This window comes from Eleginops maclovinus, chromosome 23 (assembly GCF_036324505.1).
Source record: "Eleginops maclovinus isolate JMC-PN-2008 ecotype Puerto Natales chromosome 23, JC_Emac_rtc_rv5, whole genome shotgun sequence".
NCBI classification, from domain to species: Eukaryota; Metazoa; Chordata; class Actinopteri; order Perciformes; family Eleginopidae; genus Eleginops; species Eleginops maclovinus.
In genome coordinates, this window is record NC_086371.1 from 11,896,379 (window position 1) to 11,913,724 (window position 17,346).

General features: G+C 40.2%; 1 protein-coding gene across 4 annotated transcripts in view; it reads right to left on the reverse strand.

Moving 5' to 3' along the window:
- Window positions 1-17,346, reverse strand: part of mid2 (midline 2) — a 123,148-nt gene that overhangs the window by 42,134 nt on the left and 63,668 nt on the right. The gene's annotated exons all lie outside the window — the stretch shown is intronic.

Here is a 17,346-nt window from a genome sequence, read left to right on the forward strand (position 1 = left end):
GGGAAAGCTTGAGATAATAAGAATGAAAAACTAAAACCCATGAAGGGATGCTCCATGAGGCAAAACCTTATCCTTATGTCTATTTCACAATGGTCTTTATGACACAATTTAATGTGATCTTTAAAAGCTGAAGATACTGTGATTTTATGGGAATTTATTACTGAGGATTAAGAGGGCTCTGGACTGAGATGAAGTGGGTTGATTGAAACAATGACATGGTTGAATGGGCTCAAAATAGCTTTCTGTTTCATTTAAATCAACCTACACTGTTTATTTTTTTAAACAGCGCAATACAGTTTCATGGATGAATACCGAAAAGGTAAAATTCCATACCAAGTACACAAGTGGCTTGGCTGATTTTCAATATAATCAATATCTCTGATTAAGAAACAGAGTTACTGTTTGCTCCTTTTTTGGGTCAACAGTTATACACTAAATGTATTGTCTTGTGTGCTGATTGGTTATATATTTCACAAATGGGGCATCAAGAGACGGCAGACAAGTAAACTACATTTGGGGTGAAAAAGAAGTTCCTCAAAACCAGTTAATTAAATACATACAGGAAATGGCAATTCTGGGAACTTTAATGTACAGTATTCATGAGATCTGTTACCACCTAACTAATGATGTCTGACACACTTGGTTGGTGTTACTAATGACACCCATAGCACACATGCAGTGCACAAAACCTCACAGGCTCAATGACCCAATCTTATATCAAGGTTTAAGACTACATTCAAATGGTCTCAGGAATGTTTTGGATGACCAGCCCGAAATAATAAAATAAAAAGATGGACTGAGGGGAGTTTTCTTGGCTCAGGAATGTTCTCACATATTTAGCAGATGGAAAGCACGGAGGCCATTTTAGCTCCTAACTGAGAAATTGCATATTTTGTGATCTAGTAGCACCACCACTATTTTACCATTGGTCCTCCAAATGATAGAATATATGTATGTATATTTACAGGTTGTGATTAAAATGGAATTAGAAGCTTGTCAGACATTTACAAAAAATATGTTCAAGTACAATCTCCCTGATATAAGATATATTGAATCTTTCTTATGTTTCTGAAGCTATTGTTACTCTTATTTAAGCTCAGTGTCTGCATGCAGCCCTAATCTGTTCATTGATTTGTCCATCACTTGCATCCCACAGACAACAGAGTGTACAGTATTATAAGCAGACATGAGTGGATCTTTAAGTAGTTTCATCATCTGAGTTGTACGCTGTGCAGCTCATAACAACTCCTTGTTATCCAACTCCAGTCTTATGCATAGTAGATGATATCATAAAGCTGGTGCTGCTAGCTGTGTGCTGCATAAGGAATATTACTGTCCTCCACACACAAGCTGTAACAAACCACTGTGACTCCTGACTAAAGACATTACCATCAATGGGGCTTGGTTTGGCTGCTTTGTGAAGATAAAGGAGGATGAAGAAGAGGTCCTATAGAGTGGTAACTGGCTTCTGAATAAAACATACCATTTTTAAAAGTAATTTATAGTGTGTACAAGGTTATTGTATTCCATATGGGTAGTAAAGTCCAGAGAAACAGCGAGTACAGCTCTGTAGCCAACTGATCAGATATGGCAAGGTCATCTAGAAAAATGTGTTTCAGTTAATCTTCAACTGACATCTACTCTAAGTGCACAGCCTGTAGCCCCTGAAAAAGGGCCTAGATTTTTGGATACAAGTCCAATGAACACAGTCACAAACAACAAACCCACAGATAACCATCCATATAATGTTAAACCAAATCAAGATATTTACAGGAGGGTCATAACATCTGTATACACACCCAAAGACCAAACATCTGCAGCTAAACTGGCAAATTGGGGATTTAAAAAAAAAATTGAAGACATTTTTAGGAAGAAAAAGGGCTACAAGAGTTTGTTTCACATCTTAAAATGAAGGCTTTAATAGGCAATTTCTATAGCAACCATTTTGACACGTAACCTCAGGGTAAACACAGGTAGAATTGATACAATTTATGATTTTTTTATGATATTTTCTTTTTCTATTCTGTGAGCCATTCCAGTGAGCCAGCAGGCACAATACCAGGGCCCTGGCCCAGCTAAATGGTCCAGGACCTTAATTAATGTTATCAATTACACCTGTAATGACATGTCAAAATGTCTTCTGTGAAAAAGGCCTATTGCAGAACGTGCCAACAAGAAGGGAGGCTGGCCTCCAATCAAATAGTTCAGGTAAAATCACTGGAGTCAATGAGCGCCTTCGTTGAAGTGTCCTTCAGCAATGCAATGAATTCCTGCTCCTTCCAAGAACCCGATGCTGTAGCCTCTTACATCTCCGTGACACAGAAAGAGTGAATGGATTTTGGAGGTTTGTTGGGTTTTTCTTCCTTTCTTTCATTCTTTCTTTCTTAAAAACAAAGACAAATCAACAGTATTGCAGCATGTGCACAGTTCTGCTCCCAGAGCATTACCAACAAAAAGCTGTCTTGTTACTTTTTTGAATGTCCAATTGCCAAATTGGTTCTATGATAAATAACAGGACCTTGTTATGCATATTAAAAATCTTATTACAATCTCATTAAACTCACACAATTCTGATATTTACTCAGCAGACTTACTACATATTTTAGGATTCAAGAGGATATGGAAACAAGCCATTGGGAAAACGTTTAGAAATGTAATTGTTGCTCAATGTGCACAGTCATTACAAAATAAACAAATAAATATAATGGCCATGCGCTGTAGATACAGTATTTAGGTGTACGGTACTGGAACAGATGCCATCCATGTGTGGCAGTCAGGGCAGGACTGCCACCCAGTTCATTATGTAGGATTTCCATGGCTTATTACTAACCACCTGTCCTCTACGTTCATCTCCCACGGCACCAGCTTTAAGTGGCAGCCTGCAGCATTACAGGCGTCACTGTCCTCTTCCCCTACCAATTGGTTGTCATTGCAAATAGCTTAGCTATACACAAACTAATTTAGGGAAAATGAGTTTATTCATTCCGCCTTATTTTCTAAAATGAACCAAATGGGATAGAGTAGTGTCCTGGGTCTGAGCCATACTGGCTGATGAGAATCCAGAGGCCGCTGTTTGGCTCTGTGTCTATCAAGCCTTATGACTCATTGCTACAGAGGAAAAGCCAAATATTAACATCTTTTTGAAAATAACTGCTATGAGATCCTAGCAATGACGTCCAAAGACCAGTGAAAAGAATGGCTTCATACGTTCACTAAGTTAAGTCCAAGGTTTGTGTAGACATTTGTCTAAAGCGTTTCTTTGTCAACTGTTAACTGTGCACACGGTAGTAAAAAGACATTAGATTATATAATACCAACCAGCAAAATGGTGCGTGGAATAAGCTTGTGAAGAACACTACATTTGACTGGGACATTAATCAAAGTTTGATTGGATAAAGAGTGGAAAAGTTTATGTTTCAGTGGAAGCGCAGAGCTGCAGTCAGTCAACAGGAGGTCACAGATGTGCCGTTTACACTCTCACAAATATAACAGCGTAATGAGGACCGCCACTGACACACATCAACACGACGGTGCTGCAGAAGATGTATGCCAAGAGGAAAAAAAAGCAACCTGATTGGTTAGCTGGGTGCAGAGAGTGCAGAAAATCCCAAGATGAGGTGGGGAAGCTTTGTATGTTTTGTATTAGTAAATAATACGGATGCGTACACAAGCATAAAACTCATGTTGTCTTTCGCTGACTGGAGCCGGAGAGGCAATTTCCTATCAGCTATGCAACTCTACACACTCTACATGAATCTCATACAGACAGATTTTACATTAATAACTACATGGATGTGGATGTGCTTCTGATTTAAGTACCATAATCCCATGTGATTTTTACCGCACCCAGCGCTGTGCAAAAGTTTCCACAGAAGTGAGATAAGCACAGCTGTCCATGGCGCCTGGTTAGCTGATCCAGGAAGAATGCTTGCTGAAACCAAGGTGTTGTTCTCAGTTAATCTCCCCTTAAGCCTTTAAGCACCAAGACATCCACCCAAAGTAAGGGGGAAAGAAAAGGTTGTAGAGACGTCAGGGAAGTCACATATATTTTGAGCTGACAAATGGCGACTTTAGGCTCCATTTGTTTAGGTACAATGCTGATAATAATCTGTGGCAAATGTTGAACACAGTGACCTTATAGAGGCATAGTGATGATATTTAAACTATAACAACAAAAAACAACAAAAATCATTGTATTGGGTTTAACTATGCAACAAACGTTCATTATCATCTTTGGATACATGTTGAAATGATGCCATAACACATTAAATACTGTTAATTAAAACTGTAAATATAGCAAGATTAACCTTTTATCTGGTCTTAACATCTGGTTTGTCACCTCCCCATTATGCTTGCAGTCTCATTACATTGCATTACTAAAAGCCATTGGTAAGGACTGACAGACTGACAGTTGGTGTTGTATTCCCTTAAGAAGCTGCGATTCAGAGCTGTACGCCTGCAACAACGCAATGAATAACTGAAATGACAGTTGTGAAGTTATCATCACGGCCCCACAGCTTTGAGAGTCCTTGAAGGTGTTTTACTTTACCACTCGTGGCAAAATGACACACCAGATGATCCCACTTCTGACACATGGACCACAGCACATTTGCACTTGTGGAAATGTTATGTGCGCTTCACAAACACATGATATGCAGAGCTTTCTGGTTGAGCTACTACGTATACCTCAAACCCATTTTCCCCATCGGAGACAAGGCTGCCTGGAAAAGGCAACCGCTTCAGGCAGATGAAGTGATTTTTCTAGGAAAGATATCACTGTCTTCATCATCTTCTTCTTCTATTGCATCATTGTAATCTCTCTTTCTGTAAACCTGCATGCATCACCATGTACACCTGCCAGCTCCTCTCTGTTTCCCTTCTCCTCCAATATAATGACATTTAATTTGAGTGAACTTTACTTATTGCTCTTTGGAGACTTTTTTTTGAGTGTTTCATAATAACACATGGCTATATCCCATAATCCTCTAAAACATTTGATGGTGACAAGAACTTAATGTCTGTAGTCCCAGGGAGATATTTCTTGCTAATTTGGGACAAAAAGAGTGACAATTACAAATCACGGCTGGGTAATAAACGTAATAAAATAAATCCCATAACACAGCTTATTCCACTTTTTCTGTTTAAAGCAATAGTGTCACATTCAGGGGAAATATTCTTATTTACTTTCTCTCGTAGAGTAAGTAAAGAAGATCAATACCACTTTCACGACTACAATAAATATGTAGCCGGCAACCGATGAGCTTAGCTCAGCATTTATAGACGCAGGAGGAAACCTAGCTCTGAATAAGAAGAAACAAATTCACAGCATCTATTAAACTCATTAATTAACCCAACTCATCTTAATGTTTAATACATACATATAACTGCAGCATAAAAATGACAATTCACCTTTTTATGGGGTGTTCACCAGAGTATTTATTGGCCATTGCTATCTTTCATTTTTTGAATGGATAAACAGACATACAAATAACGTTGTTTGTGAGCTTCAGAGGTACTTCAGAGGTACTTCAGAGGTACTTCAGAGGTACTTCAACTGCTGGCTCCACAGACGTGAGAGTGGTATTGATCTCAGCAAAAAAGAGAATGAGCATATTTCCCTTAAATGTCAGACTATTACTTTAAACAGAATGTTTTAACATTTGTTAATTCATTTGTTTACTATTTCCTGTTAAATGTTTGTTGACAGCTAAAGCCTTACTTGTATGTTTGCTGGAGGCAGGTTGGCTGGAAGTGAGGGCTTGCTATTTAAAAACTTGAGCGATGAAGAGTGAAACACACTAAACGTCAAACATCATGGACTCCCTGTAGCTTCTCTCTCCCGCCCCCTCTATTTTCTCCTGCTTCCCTAACACTTTTTATCTCTCCTCCTCGCTCTTCTAGATGTCATCCTCACACCTGACCTTCCTCTTCTTGTCCTTCTCTTCTTCATACTCTCTTTTTTTACTGACAAACTACATAACTTTGAGTCCTGTTTCTAAGATCGGGTGTTATCCCTGCATCTTGGTTTAATATACGTGTTTTATTGGCCCAGATGTCTACAGATACAGAGCAGACATAACAGTAAAACTTTGCCTACCACTGCAAGTAGCAACCCAACAGGAACAGACAAGTTTTATCTGCTCTTAAATAATTGAAGTTCTACAAATGAATCTACTCTCCCTCTCTGGACTCTTTTTGTCTTCACTGCCTGACGCTGCTGTACACGTCCTCTTATAACCGTTCAGCCACATAACAGGAACAGAAATCTGGTGTGAATGACACTTCCAAAGCTAAAAGCTTTACACTTGTCAGCTTCTAGTAAAACCTCCAAAAGAGTTCATCTGAGCTCATGGACTACAGAAACGGGGGTTGGTTCTGCGAGAGTGTGATAAGGTTTTCAGCAACACATTTAGTTAATTTCTTTTGAGGGGACAGGGTTCAGAGTCAGTTTCCGCTTCATTTCTCAATACAACACTAATGCAACCAGCAGGAGGGTTGACACACTCATTTAACACGTGTACATAAAGCACACAGAGGAGCACATGTCATGATACGTGTTGAAATTTAACCTGAGGTGGTGCTGTCTGCTCTAGGACATCTTTTTTTCTTTAAATATATTTTTTGGGGGCTTTTTGCCTTTAATCGGATAGGACAGTGGAGAGTGACAGTAAAGTGGGATCTGGAAAGGACCACGGGTTGCTGGCGTACAGTGCAGGTGCCCCAGCAAGTCGCGCCACGGGGCCTGCTCAGAGACATCTGAATGCAAAATATTGTATCATAACATGCAAAGTCAAAAAGGAAGAACAGAAAGCTCTGAAGTAAAGCAACTGTGATTTCAAGCATCTTTTACTGCAGACTCAATTTTAGCTTTCCCCCCAAAAAAAGCATCTCCAAGACTTTTGCTTATCCAGACAGATCTCCGCACAGATTTAACTCAATCTGCCACAAATATACTTCTCCAATTCCCTGCCTCTTGGATTAGAAACCTGACTTTTAGCAAAAACCAGATTTATTTCAGCAGTTTTTCTTCATGCGACTAATAATTCGGTTCCCTGAGCACTCCAGGGACACATTTTTAAATTTAGTTGGAGTATATAAGGGCAAAGGCAAAAAACAGCAAAATTGGATTTATGAAGGAACTGCACCTTTTTTTTTTGCTGCTGTTTCAGGGGGATTTTATGGGATGGTAGATAATGCCAACCAGAGACTAGTTTGAGGAAAACGGTGAGATTTCTACCATGAAACGTTTTTATTTTGCCCACCACAGTGTGACCCACTACAGAGCCCTGCAGCCACTCAGATTTAGAACAGAAAAAGAAAACAGACTTTCATCTTCCTGGGCTGCAGCGGGCAACATGCACACAACAAATCAGACAAATGTAAAAAAAACCACAATAACAAGAAGTCCGAGCCTCACACACTCCCCTCCTCCTGTTCTCACATAGTAGCAGTGGTCAGTGACAAGACAGAGCGACTCTATTAGTATCAAAGCGGATCTGTCAACCTAACAGATGGGTTTGCTTCCGCCAAGGTGGGCGAAGTGATTTACTCTATCTCTCGTCTACTTTGCCTTATTTAATGGGAGCGACCGTGACTAGGAAGCAGGACAGTAAATCATGTCACTATCATGTATTTATAGTGGGGCTCATGTAACTCTAGTGCTGATGGCAGCTACATAATATACATATAAGACACCTGTTACCATACCAACTGCTGGCAGGATGCCTAAAAAATGAACTGGACACTGAAGCAAGGAAAGCATGGGCAGAAAAAGAGGAAGCAAGCAAATTTGACAAGGCAGATAAAAGAATGACAGCAGGACCAAATCAGATGATCATCCCACATATAAACATGACATCCTCAGACAAATTGCTTTGACTCTGACTAACAGAGCAGCATTGATTCACGTGCTGAGAATCCCAGCTCTACTTAAGGAAATGAAACATCTTAAGGAAAGACAGCTCCAGTGCAGAATCACACGACCCAATGCTGTGCATCCCTGATTGGGCCATTCAGTTGTTTTGCAAGGGAGGGTTAGGGTCTGCTATGGTAACAGGGTGAACCGCAGTCCAGGAAGACACATTCTCTGCATTCCTGCGATTCTGCGTGGTGGGCTCTCTGGCGTCAAGATCTTGAACAGACATTCCTCTCTGTACGACTCCCCGGGGAGCTGAACTTCCTATGTGTAACCGGAGCTGAACAGAAACTTCCAGGGATGTTGCTGCACATCACTGACATCGAATTCTGAAGGATGAAGATCAGTATCGGATGTTTTTTTTAATAAATATCAAATGATGTTAGGCTGTGTTATCAAGCTATCAGCTGCACCTGTAATCCTAGACAAGGTAACCTGGTGGGTTGGATTTATACATACATTTTAATTAAATGCCATCAAAAGTTTGCCTGAACTCAGATTTGTTTCAGTTACGTGAAGATTTAAAGCCATAAAACAATACATACATTTTCTCTTTATTATCTTCTGACTGAGATTGGGTTACAATAAGTGAAGGACTTTCTATATAGATATATATTACATTAATTGCTTTATTGAGAAATGTTACTTTTTCAAAGCAACATTTATTTAAGTTCGGAGCTGCAGCCAGTACTGTGTCTATACTGCACTTTATCACCATTTCTACATATAGAAAAAGACGTTATAGTTGTGACCATATCATGCATGTTTCAAATCCTATTTTTGCCATAGCTTCTATATGATGGATGGTGTTTCCATGTTTGTACCATATGCATGACCTCAGAAGTACACGAGGCTTTGTGTTTCTCTGTGGAACTTTAGTAGACAGGGTGCTGGCAACTGCTGTCACCACCAAGCGGACCTGAGAGGATATGTGATGTGTCCCTTTTTAGAAGCCATAAAAGAAGCCTTGCATGCTATTAAACATGCATGCCCCCTTTGGCTTCCAGAGGGAGACGTCAGAGCAAAGTGCAGTTAACCTGTGTTCTCCATCCCTCTGTCGCAGGAAATAAACAAGCTCCCAGGTAACTCAAGTTTTCCAGAGTCAATCCTTGGTAATATTGACCTGCTGTGTCTCTCCTTTGGCTCCTGAGGCAGAATCCGTTCCAAAATCCTGTAAACTCAAATGACCTGCACATACTGTATTGGGCCGACACTATTAGTTGTCTGGTAACCTTCGCCAGAGACTCGTTTACTCGTGGTCATGCTGTGGAGAAATACAGCCCTGAACTGCTGTATAAGGAGAGGCAAGGAAACTATTTTAAATGTACAATCCCACAGCCATTTTATATGTTATACTATAAACAATGGTTGTGTTTTTGGGACAGATTAACCTTGTGTTCTGGGTTAGCTCCAATATGGATGTTTGGAACAAAATAATCATGGTGGATGAGTAATTACAAATGGAAATGAACTTTCCAGGTTCTTAAATTACTACTTAGAAGCAATACAAATGGAACTATTCAATCCAGAATAAATCTACAGTGACAATATGTTGGACTGATTACCGGCGTTGACTTCTTTTAGATTTGATGAACGGCACTCTGTTAGATAACAGCGTTCACGGTTAAACGGGAAAGCGCATGTTTTAGGACGCAAGAGATTCATGGGAAAGGAATGAAGAACATTTCTGTCCAAGGCAGCTGTTTCCGAGGAGAGGGGAGATGCTTGAGAACAGTGTGGGAGACTGAAATCCTGCTCAACCAGCCAAAACAACACATGCTTAGAAATCCATTCATATGGGTTTGCTCCAAAGAAAGTAAAAGGATGAGGTATGGATGACTTTATGTGAGACAAATATGTTACATGACTGTATCATCAAAAACCAGCGAGTTCTACATTTTCAAACAATCACTTATGTTTCCCAATGTCTTTCCATTTTACAGTCCTACAGCTAGTTCTATAAAAAACAAGGATTATTACACCAAGCCATGCTTTTATGGCCCTTGTCCAGTTTAGGTAATTTGCTGCTCTTACTCAGTGTCATTGAGTTCTTAAGCAGTCTTGGAGCCAAAACTGAAGCGAACTGAGCGTTTCAAAAATGAAAAGGACTTCATAATTAGAATGAACTATTAGAAGTGACCCTAACAAAATGATCAAAAATCTTTCCAAGATCAGCGCAACTGATGCAAACAGGGTTTGTTTTGCTACGAGTCATCAGCTGCAGTCTACATAGTTGAATTAAATGCAATGGGTGCTTTCATGTTCGAAATTATCAGGCTCCGTCACTCTTCATTCAGTGAAACAGCTTCTTAAAGGTTTAGTTAATAATGTAATGTCAACTAGCTTCTAGTGCTACCATATTCTGGTCCGTTCTGTAATTTTATCTATAAAGCAGCTTTAAAAGTACACTTCAAAAGTCAAGAAGTGAATATTTAACAAAGCACACAATTACAATAATACATGATTGTGTCATTATACTGACTCAATGGTAACTGGCTGGATAATAAGTCAAATTAATTGAAATTCACCCTTTATTATTTAGAGAATATAAATGATTCAAAGCAGAAAATGATTATTAGTCGGTGATTTCTGTTCCATGAGTACAGCTCATAAAACACTAACCACCAGGCTATTTTGAGTCTGGGGATGAATCAGAGGTCCCCGGTGTCCTCAGGCCACTGAAGACGTGCTGTTTATCTCACACTGGTGTCATTAGTTCAAACTAAGTGTCCTCCAAGGGCGACACACTGTTCCTGCCTGGCAGCCTCTCAACAGGACGGAAGACTCATCACACACACTGAAAGGAAGTGTGTGCGCAGACAACACAACTCAACATGCCTTTAGCCTTAACACAAACACATGACTGTATGGGGTGAAGTAAAGAAGAAGATTGAGTATAAATATTCCTGTAATGCTTCATTGTCTTGCTGTCCCTGAGTCACAAATCAAAAGAGGACCCAGGCACCTCTGACTTATCCTTTTGACTGCAAAATCCCTGTTATGAATAATATAAGTAGATTTCATCAGGCCTTTACGTGTTTTACACAGTTCCGAGGGACACTGAAATGTATCTTCTAATTCAAGTAATGTTCATGGACCACATGCGTCATCAGTTTCTTTAAACAGAGCACCTCCCTTCCCCTCATATAAATGTGATCTGTGCCAGGGAATTTTACAGATTAATATTAGAGAGTGCTTACTCATCAGATATTACAGCCCCTGTAATGTAGCAATATATGAAGGGCTGGAAAGGAAATGCTTGGAAGCCAGTGGAAAATAACATGAGCATAGCAATATGAGTTTGTAGTGGTGATTAATGTGTAAATCCTCTTACGCTCTGGGGTGTAGCAGCCAGCCATCTGACTAAAATACATAAATAGTAATGAGTTTATGATCTGCTGTCAATTATGACAAACCATGTGGTATATCAAGAATACAGTGACTGTAAAGCAAATAAGGTGTATCACACATTTTAAGAACAGATACGACACCTCAATCTGGTATTGCTGAATGCATGGTAGTTTCACATAAAGTATACAGTATGTTTGGAAGACAGACACCACCGAAATCTAAAAGTTGCATTTATCAGCTGCATAGGTAAAACGATTTTCCTTGAGTGTCAAAAGAGTCAGAGGCTCCACTAAGCTTTGCTATGTTGTCAGCTTCTTCCAGCTTTACGCTAAAATACACACAGCAGAAGCCTTCAAGTGCTCGAGTGTTAAGCCTTTAAAAAGGCAAAAAAAAAAGATGTGGCAAAAAGGCAGATGAAAAAGAAAGACATGAAGGAAGATCTAGCGGGGTTCAATAGCATGGATTTAGAGGGCATATATTGGGATACAGGCTGAAGATGATGGTCCTAAAGTTTTTGAAGTTGACTTTCACATGAAAAAACCCAGGAGTTTTATCCCTCGGAGCATGAAACATTAGAATTATAAAGAAGTTCTTTAAGGCTTGCAAACCAACCACATATATTTCACATCATTAAAGACTGGGATACATTGGACTGATAGTTATTCAAAATAATGTTATGGAGTGAGTAAAATATAAAGTATAAGATTCAGAGAAGATTCAATGTTTTGAAGATGAAGAACAACACTTATTTGTATATGATTTAATCTATAATACATCAAATGGAGCATCGTACAGCAGTGAATCAGTAACAAAGAATAACTGCATGGACTGAATAACAAGAATGCAGCTACACAAGGGAACCCTGCTCTCATTTTATAGAAGTAAATTGAGGGGAGGCATGATTGGATAATGGGCAAATGTAGATGAATAAAGTCGTGCATCACCCTGAAACAAACACACCAAACTCAGAGATGAGTAATGTTGATTATATCTCTCTTTCTGCATTGCATTGTATCACGACTGACACTAAAGCTCTTAAAAGCGTTCCACTTTCTTTGCTGCATAAATTGTGCATATGCATGATACAGTGCCTGGAGTGATTTGATAACCTTTTCTATTTTCATGACCTACTAAATTCCAGGATAGGCTGGCGTGACATATTTTCACAACACATGCATGATGCATTGAGAGTAGTGTAGTATAGGTACTCGCTTGTGCACACACACACACACAAATCCATGCACACCGGCGCACACAGACACTAAAAGCTTTCTACTACATCCTTGGTGGTTCCGTCAGCATGACTAAGTGTGCTCCATCTCACACTGTTCTCCAGATAGAGCCATGATTTCCCTTGGCTTCACACACTCGGCTCCCAATCACTCCACACATGTCAGTGGTAATAGCATCTGCTTTGATACACATGCACGCCCACATGTGCATGCAGACACACACCCACACACCTGTAGATGCTTCAAACAGGCACACATATTTGGAGGCAATCATATACTCTCCTACACAAAAACACACTGGAGGGCTGTGATTCTCCCTTACACCAGCAATATGCTGCTGCTGTGGCAGCGTATGTGGGTTTGTGGGCGACTGCGAGAGGAGAGGAGTGGTGTTACCTAAAACAAGGCAGACTGGACAGGGGCCAAATGAGAGAGAGGGAGGCGAGAGAGAAACAGTGACAGAAAGCAGGTGGGAAGGATGATGTTTATGTGGCTGCATGCAAAATAGAGAGTGTGTGAAAAAAAAGTGACAGAGGGGGAGGACAGCAGCAGACAGGGAGAGTATTATTTGCATGCGGAAAAGAGGATGAGAAATTTCTGAGAGTAAACAAAATAAAGGGTTGGTGGGCATTTTAAAATTAAGCTTGGCTCAGTGCTTGACATTGCAGCCTTTTAATTTCCTCTTTAAAACATTACTGTCACTATTTGGCATACAATCAGATTATGTGAGCTGAACTCTTATATTTGCCTTTTTAAGTGTTTGTGAAAACTCTGAAGTTCAACTGAGTTTGTGGGTGTGAATGTGATTTAATGCATTTGTGTGTGTGGATGCACACATGCAGAAGCTCGCCTCGGGATTTAGCAAAGCAATTGGGTGTAAATACAGCAGGAGTGGAGTCAGCAGCAGGAGCAGGGGTGATACACACATCGCACAGAAAAAGAGTTAGACAGTGCCTTAAGGAGCTTAGATTTGGGAAAGTGAAAGACATGAGGGGTGTATGTGTGTGTGTGTGGGGGGGGGAGGTGAAGGGAGAAAACGGTGGGGATAAAGGGAGAGAAGCAGAGCTGGAGGGACTGAAGGAAATGGAGAGAGGGTATAGAGCAATACGGAGGAGAAGAGAAGAGACAGGTTGTCAGTATGGTATGACTCGCCTCTTTCAAAAACAGGAATTAATCCAATAATCGCTTGAAAAATGCTTTGCATATTTCCTCATTTTTTTCATGTACATAACAGACTATCATCTGGTACAAGTATGCTTGAGACCTGTCAAGACCTTGGACACACACACACACACACACACACACACACACACACACACACACACACACACACACACACACACACACACACACACACACACACACACACACACACACACACACACACACACACACACACACACACACACACACACACACACACACACACACACACACACACACACACACACACTTGCTGTAGGGTTATTGCACATGTGATGGCAACGAGAGTTGAAGATCCAGAGTCTTAAGTTTATCTGCTGCTCATTTTAAGTGTTGCTCAGAGTGTCACAAATGTCAGTAGCCCTGCTATAGGCTTTGCTGCTCGGCACTCAATGCCAAAGAACACACACTTCAAACCTTTAAGAGCCTGAGTCAGTAAATTAACTGCCAGCTATGGAGAACAGAGGCGAAAGACTTCTTATCCCAGAGAAGCGATCGATTTATCATCGTTTCTCCAAATTTCCTTAAGCCTTTCTACAGTTTTTCCTCGTCTAGCCGTCTGCTTCATCATCTTTCAGGTTTCTCACTTATTTTTATTCAGGTGTCTTTTTTTAATCAAACGATGTGTGCGCCTAGGGTTCTGGGGAGCAAGTGAGTGAAGCACAAACACAAATGTTAGCGGATGTACACAGGAAATGTCTCATGGTACTCCTCAAAAAGCCCTATAACACAGATGACAAAACAAACAGAATACTTTAATCCTAAAAGGGAAAACAAAATTTGACTTCTTCTCATGGCAACAATAACTAACTAACTATTCTCACCTCTAGTAGCTATAGCAAACTTTCAGGTATCAAATCACGCCCAGTTACCTACGTATATAGTTCATTACTTCTTTAAAACCTGTCTTTGCAAATTAATCTGAATGTATTTTTGAACTCATGAACCATTGGATAGACATTTCCCTGACAGCGTTTGGTTTTAACACATCCACCTTCCAGCCTTACATCATACATTTAAAACTAAAAAGATTATGCCAAGAGCACACAACACACTTCAGCTTTTTACACCCAGCCTCCGATAGGGGATGCCGCTACAAAATAAGACTCTAATGAGCCATAGACACTTTGAAAAGCGGCAGGTGATGAAACATTCACTGCTACAACTAAAAGTATCTTAGCAGGAAAACGTTTCTGTGATTCTAATTGTGTGAAAACACACATAAATCTAAAGTGTGGCGCAATTAAGCTGCAGTCTTTTAAGAGTATCAAAGTAAAACACTATACCCAAGGTCTGACAATTATAAGACATGTATTTTCTGAAGAGCAGCAAGCTTTTTCCAGCAGCTGCCTCTCGAATGAATTCACTTCCCTGTGGTTTAAGTTGTGGTACATTCTGTCTTTAACAGGGCTGGCAGTTGTTGGAATTTTCTCTCCTGAAATATTTACCTTTCTAGCCCAAGGGGAAGCTTACCTTTCCCTTAATGTGTGAGGAATCTTTGTGTGACAGAGTAGCTCCCAGCGTACACAGCAGAAATAATGGGAAGGGTCACCCAAAGGTCAAAGTTCACATGGAGTGAGGCAGGGCTCATACAGAGGAAACTGAGTGTCCAATGTATAACAGCATTGGTTAATAACAGTGTTAATACAAAGACAGAGAAAAAGAGAATGTATTGGAAGAGAAGACATTTTCCATGATAAGATATGCATAAATTGGGCTTCCTCTCCTCCTCTTACTCTGAGTGAGAAGAACATTATAAGTTAGATGCCACTGCTGCTGGTGAGCTGAGCTGTAGTCTGGACCGGGCTGGTCTCCTCCCAGATCTGGGGTAGATTGGGGATTTCAAAGTCAAGCAAGTTCAAAGACTTGGCTGTGGAACGCTCAAAAGAACCACAGCCAGCCATGAAGTGGAGAGGAAAAGAGGGCGAGAGCTAGCAAGCTACTTACAGTAAACTCTCACACAGTCTGAGCAGAATGCACAGGCAGACAGGGGTGTAAAGAGAGTAAATGCTAGTGAAAATAAACACCTCGCTCCAGTGGGTTTAGTCGGTGCGAGGTGCTGAGAAGGTGGAATATTGCTAACATGTTGGTGCAAAACTGAAAGTGAGAGCCACATTTTTGGTAGCATAAATCTTTAACCATACAGAATGTGAGATGACATTTTCACTGAATCACACCGTGAGATGGAATTTAGTTGTACTTGCAATGTTAACAATGTCAATGGAAATGTGGCTTATGTTTTCTCACATCACAAACAAACAAACAAGCCTAAATGTGAGACCATTAAATACACCTCTGCTATGAAAAACAACATCAACCTTCAAACAGGCATCTATGTAGATATAAGGCTTTAGAACTGGTTTTCGTAGTATCTGTTTGTGTCTGCGTGCTACACAATAGCATTCACTGACCTCATGGCAATCAAAACAATACCCTTGCAGCCTGGGGACAGAAAATATCCCGGGAATTTACACAAACTAGATGAATTTACAGATCTACAGTATCAGGTAAAAAGGATCATGACTTCAACTAATATTTTCTTGAAAAAAAACCCCACATAACTGGAAACACTACATCAAGCAGCCGATGTGATGTTATATTATATTTTTTGTTTACTGTAAAGCAATTCCCACTAAACAGCGGAAAAATTTCAGAGCCTGGAAGCGTCTTTCAATTCAATAGGTTTTGCTGTGTGTGCAGGCACATGTACACAACACTATAGAGAAACAAAGAGAATGAACAATTGTTTGCTGTTAACACTGATATATAGTATCATCCTCCAGTATACCAGTGAACATTATTCTGTTGATTGGTTTATTGTAGCAATAGGGATGCTCATATGCAAAGTAATCATCATAAGGCTAACCAAATTACAGAGTACAACTGGGTTCCCAGATTCCCATCCTGGTCCAGGCAGTGAGAGTTGAATATTACTCACAGAAGCATTACTTGAACTGTACTTAGGCTAGTGTAAAGTCTGTTGCACTGCAAACTCTGTGAATATGTTTTTATTTTGTAAACAGGATGCAAAAAAAGATGTATGTAAGTACACCAAAGATAGAAACAATTGAGGTAAAGGTTTTTTGGCCAGCTGATGCGGCTGGCTGCTTTGAGTCTTTAGTGGTGGAATTAGCTCCAGCTAGTGCCTCTTTCTGTTGTTTTTCAGCCTGATTCAGCAGTCCTGGACTTTACGCAGAGCCTCTGAAAGCTCAGTGGCCACGGGGAATGCCAGCTCATCGACTATTATAATGACGGCCTCCCTATCGCTCTCCGTCTCTCTCTGCCCTTCTCACCAGCGCACCATCCCAATTGTCTCTGTCACTCTTTCTGTTTACCATCTGTCTTTCTGTCCTTATTGCTGAACAAAGGCTGGTGTGAGTGTGTATGATGCAATTGTGGCAGTGCTGAAAGTTCACAGTCAACAGAAATGCACAGAATGAACATCCCCAAGGTACAGTAGGAATGGATGGATTAAAGATTTTGCTTTTGGCAAACTGTTAACATAGATATCATACTGAATGCTGCAGGCTATAAAGGAGAATAAGCTACAAAGCTCAACTGTGTATCATCAGTCTTTTTCTAGCAAACATTGTTCCAGATGGTGACTTACCTTGCTTCAGTCACAATAAAGTCAAACAACATAAA